Here is a 14,013-nt window from a genome sequence, read left to right as displayed (position 1 = left end):
GTAGCTAAAATAGCACTGCTTTTCATAATATGGTCACCAATTGCCAACATTTTAAAAGCGGTTTATCAGTTTTGAAACGCAGGCACATAAAAGAAAATGAATAGAGGATTTCTTCCTTTTCAGTGAAAGGGTGGGTTTTGTTTAAAGGAAGCTCCATGACGCACATAGCAGCACCTTAAGACTTCAGTCATGACCATTAGCTTTTATAAAAATGAAGTCTGTATTCATGAAATGTAGGGTGAAGGTGCTTTTCAATGTTGGTTTTTTATTTTAACTTCACAGGTACCATAAATGGAGTTGTGTGCATTTCCACTCCAGTGAACTGCTATCTGCCCGAAATACTATATAATATTTTCGCAAGCATAATCAGACTCTTTCCCCCTCCTTTCTGAATGTCAACACATGTCCTGTTGGCATGATCTGCAGAGCCAGGCATGGGCAGATGGCTGCATAACAATCGACTCATCCGCATTACTTTCTACAATGTTACATGGAGGCTGGATGGAAAAATAGACTCAAGGCTGTTCCTGTATTTCCCAAAGCAAATGTAGTCACAGGAAGAGGAACCGCTAAAAGGAACACCCTGCTCAGGCAGGGTAACCTAGCATGTGATGGTGACATACTATGACTCACAGTAAAATAAAATAATGCACCCAAGGCCAATACTTTATCCTTACAGATCAAGTGTCCCCAAAAAGTGTAAAACCTCAAGATAACCCTACAATTAATTGGTAGTTGCTCTGCCTGCTTTGATATACCTTAATTGGTTTGCTTCGATGTCACCCTTATCTGTGGGAACTGGGATGTTGGGCTCAGAGACCAGAAGAGGTACTATCTGCAATATTTGGGATGGGCTACCTGCAAACTATGGTCAGGTGGCTGACCAGGTGGCTGCTTGGGTGTGGACAAGCCAACTCCTTGCTGTGGAGTCCATCCCACAGACGGCTTTGAGCCGGGTCATGGAGTACTAGCAGGTTGTTTTGTGGTAAGCCTATACTTTTCTTCTATAAAGCATTAGAAGTGGCCATTTTGGTATCTTTGGGATACTTCCTTTGAACTCCTGCATCTCACTAACTCTAGGGGCTAAGGGGGCTTCAGCCCCCAAATAAAATATTTGAGGGAGCTGGGCCTCTCCAAAGTTGATGGGCATTGCCATTCAAATGGTGTGTGTGTGTGCACCATGTCATGTGATCCATTATGCCGAGTGGGACTTACCTGCCCCCCCCTCATATTTTATTCAAGTTGGCACCCCTGCACAGACCCACTCCAGCTGTGGGGCTGTGGTTTGGTTTACAACAATTGCCCCCATTATGTTCCTTTATAGTTCCACGGATTCAACTCTGCCCTGGTTTCCACGCCCTCCCAAATTCCAATTTAAGTAGACTCCTTTTCACATCTTCTCCCTTCACACAATGACACTCACACGAGAGGGAGAGAATGAGAGTGTGCTTGCTGGCCCAACACCTGCCACCACATTCCCACACAATCTACACAATGGGGCAAGGTCTAAGCATTTGAGTTGTAAATCACATGGGGAGCTGACATACATACAAGAAGCTCCTTGACTACAGGCCCTCCCCAACGAATCGAGGAAAGGCCAGCAAAAACACAGCAGTGGACAAGGGTGCCTGCTCTCTCCCTCAAGAGATTGTTATCATGTGAGGAGAGAACACCTTGAAGGGGCTCAGGAGGATTCCTAAAAATAATTCCAGAACTGGAGCAAAATGCAAGAGAGAATGTGAGCCAGCTGCCCAATTATGCATTTCCTCAGGAAGCAGAAGACACTTTTGATTTGTTAAATAATATCAGTTCCACATCAAGCTCCTCTGGCCCAAACCCGAGCACATCAATTAGTAGTATAAAATGGTCTTCCATTCCCCACATATTAACACTGCTCTTCATTGGGGATCTGAGAACTGAGATGGTTCCACAATTTAATCTCCTAGCAGAAACATCCAGGTATTTTAAGGTTGATACATTTTCCCCCACCCAGTTCGCTCCAGCATCTACCATGTCTGTTCCGTAGGGTGCATGCTCAATATCACGCAATTCACATTGATTGCTTCTTAATGTACAGCCAGAGTTAAAGGGACAGCCAGAGTTAAAGGGATGGATTTCCCTCTCACTCTTTCAGTACAAAAAGATGGACAGAGGGATACTGTGTAGGACACATGATTTCAGAGCAGTTAATTAGAAGTGGGGGGGGGGGGAGGTTTGATTTCATGAGTGTCAGAGTAGGCATCTCACTCCAACTTTACCAGTTCTCTTGCTATTTTAATTCTTGCATCTTCTTCTTGTGTCAAAAGCAATCTAGCCTGAACTTCAAACTTGGTCCAGATCTGGAACCTGTAGGGGGGGCGGGACACTTATTGAATGCATCTTTACTTTTGAAGTAAATACCACTGTTGAATGAGACATATCCCCAAATCAGTGCAAGGCCTTATGGACAATTCATAGTATTCCTTCGTTTTTTGTATGGGATGTGAATGCTCATTTAAAAATCCATCTTCTTATACATAACAACAACAATACATAAATCATCATTGTCTTATTTATAGCTGGCACTTCAATGAATTTTCACAGGGCGGGTAAAAAATATCACACTTGAAAACAAGATATGCTACAACTAAAATAATAAAATCAAAATAACAGAACACATTATTCATTTTATTCATTTCATGTTTATACAACTTTATATTTTTATGAAAAAAAATCTCAAAGCAGTTAACAACACATTAAAACATCAAAGTATAAATTCAAGGCAACATAATTAACAGGAAACTAAAGATTTCAAAATAAAACATTGCAAAGGAGGTCAACTACAGAATGCACATTTAACACAGCAAAGTTAACAAAAAAAATCAAAATAAGACTAAATGAAGTCAAGTATAAAACTTAAAACAGAAAATGAAACTAGTCATACCTCATGTTATGTTTGCTTCATGTTGAGCGTTTTCAGGTTGCGTCCCGCAGCAACCCGGAAGTACTGGAAAGGGTTACTTCCGGGTTTCGCCACTCACACATGCGCAGACGTGCAAAATGACATCACGAGCCTTCACAGAAGCAGCGAATCGCGACGCGCAGACACGGGTTGTGTTCTGCTCATGTTGCGAACGGGCCTCTGGAATGGATCCCATTTGCAACCAGAGGTACCACTGTACTGGCATATATTACAGTGTCAAATGCAAAACATAGATTTCTAGCTCCATTATATGTATCAGGAGTGTGAGACTGTTTGTTATTTTTCCCAGATTCTCACCAAAGCCTCAGGATATTTAAAAATATATATATAAATAAAATTTTGATGGGTGAATAGGGAAAAAAGGACAAATACCATTTTGTTATCCACTATAAGTCACATTTAATAAATAACTAAATGAAATGAGACCCACCTACATTAATTTCCTGTCTATAAATATTTTAGAATACACTTGAAATAAATGATTAAGTATATGAAAAAGAAATCAGTTGTATCCATTGCTACAGTCTACATTTCCAGGACTTTGGGATCAAGTCACAACAGCAATAGTTCAAGGTCACCATGGTGGGGTTTGCTGAACCAGGAACTTTTCTGAGTACCAACCTTCATTATGATTCCTCCATGGCAGCAAACTGGGGTTGTGCATGTAAAGGAATGAAGAATTTGTCATTCTCAAAGTATAGATTCTTATATACCTCTCTGTGGTACAGGCAGACTTTGGTAATCTTTCATAATATGGCACCCAGTGCAGGGCCAAAACTTGCCACCCCCAAATGTATCTTCTCAATTTTGCTCGCCTTGACGCCTGTGCAGGAGAATCATCCACACTACCCTAAACTGCCAGTAGACTTGTTTTCAAACCCACATAAGTTATAGTTTAGGGGTACTCACATTTTGACTCAAGAAAATTACCAGGAAAGGAAAGGAAGCTGCCATTGGAGGTGGTAACAACGAAACTGACCAATCACTGTGCTAGATTCCAGCTCCTCCTTCACACATTAAACGCTTCCATCTGAGACCCAGGAAACACCATAACAGGAAATGAGGCCGCCATCAGGCGTAGCAACAGAACTGACGATTCACAGTGCTAAAGAAGAAACTAAAAAATTTTTTTAGTTTCTTTTCCCGTTAGATTCACAAAAAAATTAGGGGTATGCATACCCCTGTGTCCCCCCAGAAAAAAAGCAATGGATATCCTTATTCTAATTAGACTATGAAAATCCATATTCCATGCCTTAGAGAGTACATTGTCTCCATTGATTCAAGAATAAAATGCCTTGTGTATGCAGCTTTAAAGTTCTAAAGATTGAAAAGAGTACTTTGAATTGTCCCCTAAAAAGAGGAAGCAACACTGGAAACCTAATCAGCCACAAATTCAGTGACTGTGAAATATCATTAGCCGCTAGCATTAGTCTTCCAGTGTGGGCAATATTTTGAACAACCTGCCTGATGCCAGTTCTTAATATACTTTGGGGAGAAACTTTGCTCTACATTTAGTTTTCTCTCAAAATAGCAGCTTCCCCTCATCTGCGCCCATCCTTCCGACAACCTTCCTTGTAATGTACTGCCTCGCGCTAGACTCTTAACACCAACAGTGTCTCTGGCAGACTAATACATGTGAAAGCGTGAGCGGCACGGCTGAGATAGCAACAGGGCCAGGTGACACTATCCTCAACGGGCTTGAAAAGAAACAGAAGTTGATTGCTAAAGTAGGGGACCATGTCTCCGAGCTGCATATTCAATTATCCCTCCTTGCCTAGTGTGGTTTAAAATGCAGAGGCATTATAATCCAATCACAGGCCTGCTCCCCAGTGCTGCACTTTTACAACACAGCAGAAATAACAGCATTAGAAGGACCAGGAATCAAATTCATTATTTTGAAATAACATTAAAGTTTCTTTTTTTTCTTCCAAATGTCAGAAGAGAACATGGACAGTCTGTCTCCTTTCCAACTTCACCACCCACCTTTTCCTCCGCTGGGGCACTCCTCTTTCAGTCAATTGCTTTCATGCAGTATTTCCTATGTTTCACAGCTACCTGAAGTGGTGTCACCAGCTCTGGGCTTCGGGGTCCAGAAGTTCAGCACCCCAGCTCACATATCCTCCAACATTTCTCTGATGGAAATAGAGGTATTAATAATAATAGTTTTATTATTTATATCCCACCCATAGGACTGGGTTGCTCCAGCCACTCTGGGGGCTTCCAACATATATAAAAACATAACAGAACATTAAACAATGAAAAACCTCCCCATACAGGGCTGCCCTCAGATGTCTTCTAACGGTTGCATCATTTAGGGCTGCCATACGTCTGGCATTTCCCAGACGTTGTTGGGATTCAGCCATTGGAAACAGTGTCCAGGCAGAAACTGCTGAAATGTCTGGGAAAATCCAGACATATGGCAACCAATGTTGGAAATGTAGATTTTGGTGAATTTCCTTAAAAATAGCTCAAAAACTTTTCTTTCTTTTTTGTTGAGATCTTCCAAACAAAGCTTTTTTTGAGATCTTCCGAAGCTCAACAACTTTGCCCCCTCCCCCCAAAAAATGCTCAGCAACTTATTTCACTTTTTGAAATATGGGAACCCTAGCATAGTTACTTATCTCCTTGGCTCAAGAGTTGCATAACTCCATACCCTCCAACATGTATCCAATGAAAATAGGGGTGTCCTACCATACCCTCCAATACCTGTCCAATGAAAATGCGGACATTCTAAGGAGAAGAGGGACATTCCAGGATCAAATCAGAGCTGACTTGCTACGTTTCTAAGGGAGTGAAGCAATACACATTGCAATCTAACGAGGAGTGCCCTTGTAAGACCAATAGCCCATAGAAGGGGCATCACAAGACCATTAAGTCTGGAGTCTAAAATTAGTTAAACGCTCTGCTGACTGGAAGTTCAAGGCTATGCAGTTCTGCAAAACCCTGAAGAGGGGAGTGAATTAGATAGTGTCCAGTCCTGATGAGGAGGAAATGCAGCTGTGCATACTGATGGTGCCTTGACCTCTTCTTCCTTCCTCCTCACCAATCTCCCCTTCCGCCACCCCGTTCTCTCAATATCCGACATTCTCAATGGACTCAGCATTATTTTTATTGCTATTTTTAGGCACGATGCCTCTGCTTCTGATCTCTCATCCTTCCTACTGTTCTGCATTGCCACTAAAAGCAAACACACACACAACCCCAGCTGCTTTCATTTGAAATCATCTCCCTGCTGATATTATCTGTAATGATTGATAGCCAATAGCCGGATTGTTTTTAATATGCCGGGTATAAGTCAGGAAGCCGGCAGGCATATTATTGCTTCCGCCATCTCATGACACACAATTCATGCTAATAAGCAAGAGGATATGGTTGTGAGCCAGGGCAGTGGGTAGGATTACTAAGCAAGGTTCCATATTAATAGTAAATATTGGGGATTCCCATGCATATATAGCAGGACTTTGTGTACACTTAAATCTGCATAGCACTTTCTGGTGCTCAAAGCATTTCACATGCATTATCACAAGTTGCAATGATGATCTCATTGCAATTCATGTAACAACAACCCTGTAAGGTATGATGATGATGATGATGATGATGATGATGATGATGATGATATCTGTATTGCTGCCTGCCATGTTTCAGGTGGGGGAATTGAGACCCAAGGAGTGTTTAATGTAGATGCAAGATTCAAATTTGGGACTTCCTGATCATAGCTGTCAACATTTCCCTTTTTTTAAGGAAAATTCCCTTATTCCGAATAGGATTCCTCGCAAGAAAAGGGAAAAGTTGACAGCTATGTTCCTGATTCATAGCACCATCTCTTAACCACTACCTTACTCCAGCTCGGATTGGATAAGTGGAGCAAACACACTGAATATGTGGTATCTAAGTAGCAATATCAAGCACTGTGCTTTGATTCTATCAAAAATCGCCCTGTCAACAGTTGCATTATTGAAGAATTACATTTTAATTCATTTTCACGCTGTGTCCGTAGGGGCCATTTGGATTAAGAGAGTACAGCAGCAATGTTATACGCCTCTGCTTGGCTTCCAGTCATTCAAAATTGGAAATTGCCGGCATAAATAGTCTAGCCTGATGGTGGTCAGAAAGTGTACCAAGCTTGAAGTGCAGAACTACTTAGCAGCGAGCCATCCTGTGGTTCAACACTGAGCCCTCCCTTAGCCCCTGTTCTGATGCTTTTGTCATGTATATGAAAATCATTATGCAGTTTAGAAAACAGGAGATGAAGTGAAAGAGGAAGATCAGGGACCTGAGATGCATTAATATTCCACCAGCATCAAAGATATTTCCCTTGAGGGGCTCCTACAGGCCACACTGTTATTACAGTGCCTATCCATTATCTTGTGCTGTACTTGATATTAAGACAATAATGGAGAAAATAGGATTATGTGCAGATGATAGGAAATGCGAAAGCAATTCAGAAAGATAGGAAATGAACAGAGACATGATTCTTTCATCAAAGGCCGGGGCAGTTTTGCATAGGGTAAGAGAGAAGATAAGTGAGCCAAAATGAAACCTTTACAGGCTATATCGGGGGATGGGGGGAGAGGAATTGAATGTTTACATATAATCCTATGAGTTTAACCTTTTTGATAGAGCCTATCTCTGCATCTTCCTCTAATAGCTAGGTGGCTGGGCCTTGGGAGAAGAGCTGTTTTATTTCTAAAGCTTGCAGATGGGAGAAGACCAATGCTAGCTTGACAGAGGTAGCCTTAAGTGGTGAATAACCTTTAAACTCACTCTGAGACGAGAATAATCCTGAAAGCTATTTAAGGTTTCTGCATATCAGCCATTACACCATCTCCAGCCTTGAGAAAAGAGTGGGCAAATGGTGAAATATTTGTAACAATGTTTTCTGCTGCTGTGTTTGTTTGTTTGTTTGTTTGTTTGTTTGTTTACTCGTTAATTCACACATCACCATCGTAGTACCTAATGTTTTGTACAGCAATACCTAAAGGTCTTTGCCAATATAATATACAACATAAAATTCAGCAGGGGAAGAGGAACACAATGGAGTAGAGAAACAAACGGAGTTACTGTATGAAGAAGCAAAGGAAACAAGTGATTATATATATATGGGGTCAGCAAACTAGGGTCCCTGGGCCAGATTAGGCCCGCTAGGGTTCTAAATCCGGCCCGCCTGGCCATTTAAGAACCCGCCACGAAGCCGAGACTCCCGGCGATGGTGACGGGAGGAAGAGGCCGAGCAGCAGCGCCTCTACCAATCAAATGCCACACCTGGTTTACCTCAGTGTGGCATGGGAACGTCTCTGCCAATCAAACGCCATGCCAAGGTAAACCAGGCATGGCGTTTGATTGGCAGAGCTGCCGCCGCTCGGCCTCTTCCTCCCGCTGCCACCCTGGTGCTCCTGTGGCGGTGGCTGCTCTGCATCCCCATGAGGGGGGCAGCAGCAGCGTTCCTGGAGTAGGACAGCTGGCCCAGGCTAGGGGTTGGAGGGGCCCGTCACCATGGCGCTTCCATTGGTGGCCGATGTGACAGTGGAGGACGATGAGGCCGGCAGCAAAGTGGCCCAGGTGGCGGCCTTCACCTCCGAGGAGCAGGAGGACGAAGGGGCAGAAACACCCGCACAGGGCGGCAGCTGCAGGTGAGGCACCAGCTTGTCCTTGTCTCTGTGCTCCTTGAAGAGGCCACTCTCAGCAAGCTCCTGCAGGCTCCCAGGTTCCAAGACGCCCAGCCCCCACAAGCGCGCCAGCCCACTCTCCAAAACTTCCCGTCCGGCCCCTGACAGTGTCTGAGGGACAGTGAACCGGCCCCCTGTTTAAAAAGTTTGAGGACCCCTGATACACACACACACTATATATTATATTATATTATATTATATTATATTATATTATATTAATCAGTTGATTCATAGAATCATGGTTGGAAGGCTCCCTGGGGATCATCGAGTCCAACTCCCTGCAATGCAGAAATATGCAGCTGCCGCATACGGGGGTCAAACCTGCAACCTTGGCATTATCAGCACCATGCTCTAACCAACTGAGCTATCCAGGGTCAGTTATTATGTTCACATATATTTGCTTTCTGTTGGGAATTAGGACTATGTCAGTGATGTGGAACCTGTGGCCCTCCAGAGCTTGCTTGACTCTCAGCCAACATGGCCAGTAGCAAGGGATTGTGGGAGTTGTAGTCTCAGATGAACATCTTGAAAGGTTTCTCAGAGTTCCTGTCATTTGCCATTCATATATTGGGGGACAGTCACGGACGCTTCTGGTGCTATCCCTTTCTGAAACATTACATTTCATGACTAATAAACTGCTTGAGGCTAATGAGTTCTTTTCAAGAGTGAGGATGGACAGTATTATCATATGATGCGATGAGCAAAGACAGGACCAGATTGTGTCACTTATGAACATCTTTCTGGCTTACATCTTCCTTACTTAATTAGAACAAAAGCACACACATTTTGTGACAAGCAGCGCTATGCCAGCAGACATACTCTTTCACACAACAGTGCTTTGTTTTAATGGCTCATTCCTGACTTTAATTATATTCAAGTGCAACCAAACTGAGATGAACAGTGTGACAGCATTCTAAAAACAAAACAGGTTAGATAGCAAGCAAACACAAAGTCCCCCCTCCCTCCCGCCGCCAAAGCATATAGAATATATGCACATGAGATAATGGATCTAGTTAGGTGCATCCTGTATTCTAAGACAAAGTCTCTTTTACATATAATCCCAAACCACATTTCCCCACCTTCAAACAATACCATGTTCAGCCATCTTAGAGGAAAGGGAAGATATGAAAGCACAGCAGCTTCTATATGCATTTCATACAAGCAAAATTTGAAAATGTGCAGTACATATGGGAACACACATAGGTAGGACAGGAAGTTGGAAAGCCATTAACCAACAGGATTCTTATTCCTTTCCCTTCTTCAAGAGACTTCATATTACTTACCAGGCCTTCTGCTTCAGAGATGGCTCCACACTGCTCTCTACTGTTTTTTAGTACTGCCATCATAGTTGATGCTGAGAAATTGCCTGTGTCCTCAAGCTCCAAGGTTTACCCATCTCGGTTTAAACTCTGGATTTATCCAATTGGTTCTAGTTAAAGCACAGTAATGACTGACCATGACTGTTCATTTCGTTGAGTCGCTGTTTTTCGCTTTCTTTAGATATTCTGCAACTCTTGATTAAAGATGCCAGATGTCTCCTATTTTAAGAAGTGGTGGGGAGGTTAGCAGGATACTTGTGCAATGGCAAAGCCAATCAGGAGCTTTTGGCTGGTGTGTTTGTACTGTGGCTGACCTCCCTGAGAGCCAGCATGGTGTAGTGGTTAAGGGCAGTGGACTCATAATCTGGTGAACCGGGTTCACGTCCCCACTCCTCCACATTCAGCTGCTGGGCGACCTTGGGCTAGTCACACTTCTCTGAAGTCTCTCAGCCTCACTCACCTCACAGAGTGTTTGTTGTGGGGGAGGAAGGGAAAGGAGATTGTTAGCCACTTTGAGACTCCGTAAAGGGAGTGAAAGGCGGAATATCAAGTCCAAACTCTTCTTCTTCTTCCCTGTTACTTTGCTGCCCTCTCCCTTCCAGTAAGCTACCTGCCAGTAACATAGATCAGCAGTTCTGCCCAACCCGGAAGTTGCTTCCACTCACTAGGTGTCTTCTGCATCCCATGAAAAAGCAATACTCCTTATGCTTCTGTCTTTATTTAATTTATTTAGTTCATTATGATCACACACACACTTTACATCCCGCCTTTCCTTAGCTGAAAAGAAGAAGACTGGCTTTAGGAGCCCAGGAAGTCTTCAGATATGCTCTAAGGCATGCCACACCAGGCAACGAGAGGTCAAATACACGCGTGTAGCATGACTTGTAGCAGGAGTAGTCAACGTGTTGCCCTCCAGATGTTTTGGACTACACCTCCCATCAGCTCTGGCCAGCATGGTAAATGATAATGGATAATGGGAGTTGTAGTCCACAACATGTTGAGGGCACCATGTTGGCTACTCCTGTAACATCTAATATATATATATATATATATATATATATATATATATATATATACACACACACAATACAATTATAGACAGACAGATGATGATGATAGATAGATGATAGATAGATAGATAGATGATAGATAGATAGATAGATGATAGATAGATAGTTCAGAAGATAAATCTGCAGTTAAACAATGATAGCAAGCAAGAGAAGAAGCAATATTGTACAGTAAACAATTAAATACTGATTAAAGAAAGTGACTAAAGAAAGTGAAGAAGGAAGGTAGATGTGGGGGAGACCTCTAATATCTCTGAATTTTTTTTGGACCTGGACTAGAAGCCTCTGTGTTTGATTGAATTTTCTGCCTGGTATGCTAAAAGATAACTCCCAAACTCTGGTGGGAGTGGAGGAATGTGCAACTCATGGGGTAGAAATGAGTAAATAGTTGGAATGGTTGGTGATGCAGTACAGTGAGGAGCAGTGGCGATGGATGGGGAAGATGTAGCCGAGAAAGTAATAAGTACCAGATGGACATGCACAATGAAACATTTCAGAAGGGAGCAGAAAAGCTTGTGTAGAGTATAAGGAACTTTCAAGTCCTTAAAAAAATGAGAAACGGTACTCTATAAGATTCTTGAAGAATCATGAAAAGCAGAGGAAACAAAGTCATTGGAACAAATAAAATCCCGGATGCAGGTTTGTGGGTTGTTGTTGTTTTAGTTATTACACACAATGCTTGACCAAAAGCAAAGAAAGGTGCTGCTTGGTTCAGTTGATGTTCACCTCTTGCTGTGTTGGCTCTTCTGAGAACAAAGAACCAGGAAGTTGAAGATCCTTAATTGTTAGGAGTTGCTGGAAGGATTCAAGTTACAAAAGCCTCCAAGGACAAAACAAACCTGAAGGAACGTGAAAAATAAAACAGGATGCTATCTGGACTTAGATATCCAGGTTCAGTTGTTGATCGCCTGGGGTACTTTCAGAACAGAGGTGATAACCTGGACTGCAGGTGTTGATCAGTTACAGTTTGTTTGGTCCTTCCCAGAGGAAATGGCTTACATGTCAGATTTTGAGAAATATCAATGAAACGGCAACACAAAGCACAGTGTTGTCTTCTTTGAGGCATTGCTGTTTTCTGCTGCCAGTGGGGAGAGGGTGGAAGCCGTTAAATAGGCATTCACTAAACAAGGGAGAGTTAGCCAGTAAGTGATCAGCTGGCTGCAGCCAGCGCTCCATAGCAAGATGCTCAATCTTGTGTCCTTCCTTGTGCCACGGAGAGGGTTGGCTATTCCCTGCCCCCGTTATTCCCCTCCCCCATTCTGCCCTTTCTGTGATGTGTTGAGTGACCATTTTCAGGTCACTTTCAGATTCAGAGCCGTTTGTGTGTGTGCAATTGCACGTCTTTCGGATGTGTGTTAATCAGTTGTTGCCTGTAAATGTGTCCTTCTCATTAGATAAGGAGAGACCTGCAAGATCAAACCCAAGACAAATCTAGTCTAGCATCCTGTGCTCACTGTGAGTAACTAGTGGCCTCTGGGAAGCTCACAAGCAGGAAATGAGTGTGACAGCACTCTCCTCGCTTGTGGGGAGGAATTTGCACTAAAATGCTGATGGATCTTCAGGAGGATTAAAAAAAACTCACGTGGAAATGTGGAGAAGTGAACTTGATATTGCAAAACGAGAAATTGAATGTAACCAAAATTGGCATATTTGCCCATCCCTATTTTCCAATAGGAGGTACATCCACTGCCTGAATTAGAAGATCACCAGCTTCTTCCGTTGAAGATTCTAGCTGGCCGAGCTGCTCTGTTACGAGATGATATTATTGATAGTGGCCACAAACCTCAAGCAGCTTAGGCAGGAGAAATGCAGGCTGGAGAGTTGGGTCATTTTTGCCTTAGCACATACATTGATTCCAAATTATTCCCAATTAATTATTCCAGGGCTAACCCAGTCCTCACAGTCACTCAAGTTGGTAAGAATCACCACTTCAAAATTTAGGGAATATTCTCAAACCTTTATGATGTGGACCCCAGTCCTTGATAGCGTACGTCATCATAAATCTATTAGTCTTTAGGTGCCGGAAAACTGTCTGCTGTTTTTGCTGCAAGAGGCTCTATATAGTTACTCCATTCATTTACTCCATGTAAACTTGTTAGCCTTTAATAGGCAAATATACTTCTTCATACCACCAGTATCAGAGTAAAGCACTATTTTTTAAAAACTTCGTTCCTCTCCCTCTCACCCCCAATTCCATGTCATGTATCTTGGACAGATACATTATGCCTGGAGTGTTTCCATGGCATTACCTCCCTTTAATTATCTTCAACCTTTCAGTTCATTTGCCTGTCCTCCCCAGTCTTGCATTATAAGAAAAGGTGTGATTAAACTTCTTAATAAGAGATGAACTATTACAAAGCAGATGAAATAACGCAGATGAATGGGGATTGCCTCAACGGGCCATGTTACAGCACGCATGGTGCTGTCCAGGTAGCTAGGCCACAACTTTTGTCATTCTGAATGCCTCGGTTGGTTTGCAATCTTTTCACTTAGGAAAAGCTTCTATGTCTTCTCCCCATTCCCAGCTTCTCTTGCTCCTTCATTCCCACCTATCTCCTTTGGTGGCAAAGGAACCAAACAGAGCAGCACTCCTGTTGGTCACGTTGTACAAGATTTGTGGTGTTGCCACTCCATTTGAGATCAATTCACTTGAGATAAGATTCAGCAGTGGAATCTTTCATGCAGCATGCTGCCGTGTTTGGGGGAATATTTTTACTTAAGGGAAAGGCTGGCACCATGCATCTTGAGATCCAGATGGTCAGCCCTGCTCACTCACGGCTGTTCCCTATCAACATTTTCCAGACACCAGGAAGGATATTGTGGGAATGCTAATCACTCTTTAATGGGGTGACCTAGGTCAAGAATTTTTCTGTGTCATATGTTTGAAGCCTATAGTGTGGATTTTACCCAGTCCATACCTCATCTTAGTATGGATTGTGAACCTCTTGTTCCTCTTTTAATTCCCTCTTTTCCATGCGGTGTTCTCCTCCAACTACTGC

Source organism: Podarcis filfolensis (assembly GCF_964270895.1).
Source record: "Podarcis filfolensis genome assembly, chromosome: 6".
Lineage (NCBI taxonomy): Eukaryota > Metazoa > Chordata > Lepidosauria > Squamata > Lacertidae > Podarcis > Podarcis filfolensis.
This window is presented reverse-complemented; position numbering follows the sequence as displayed.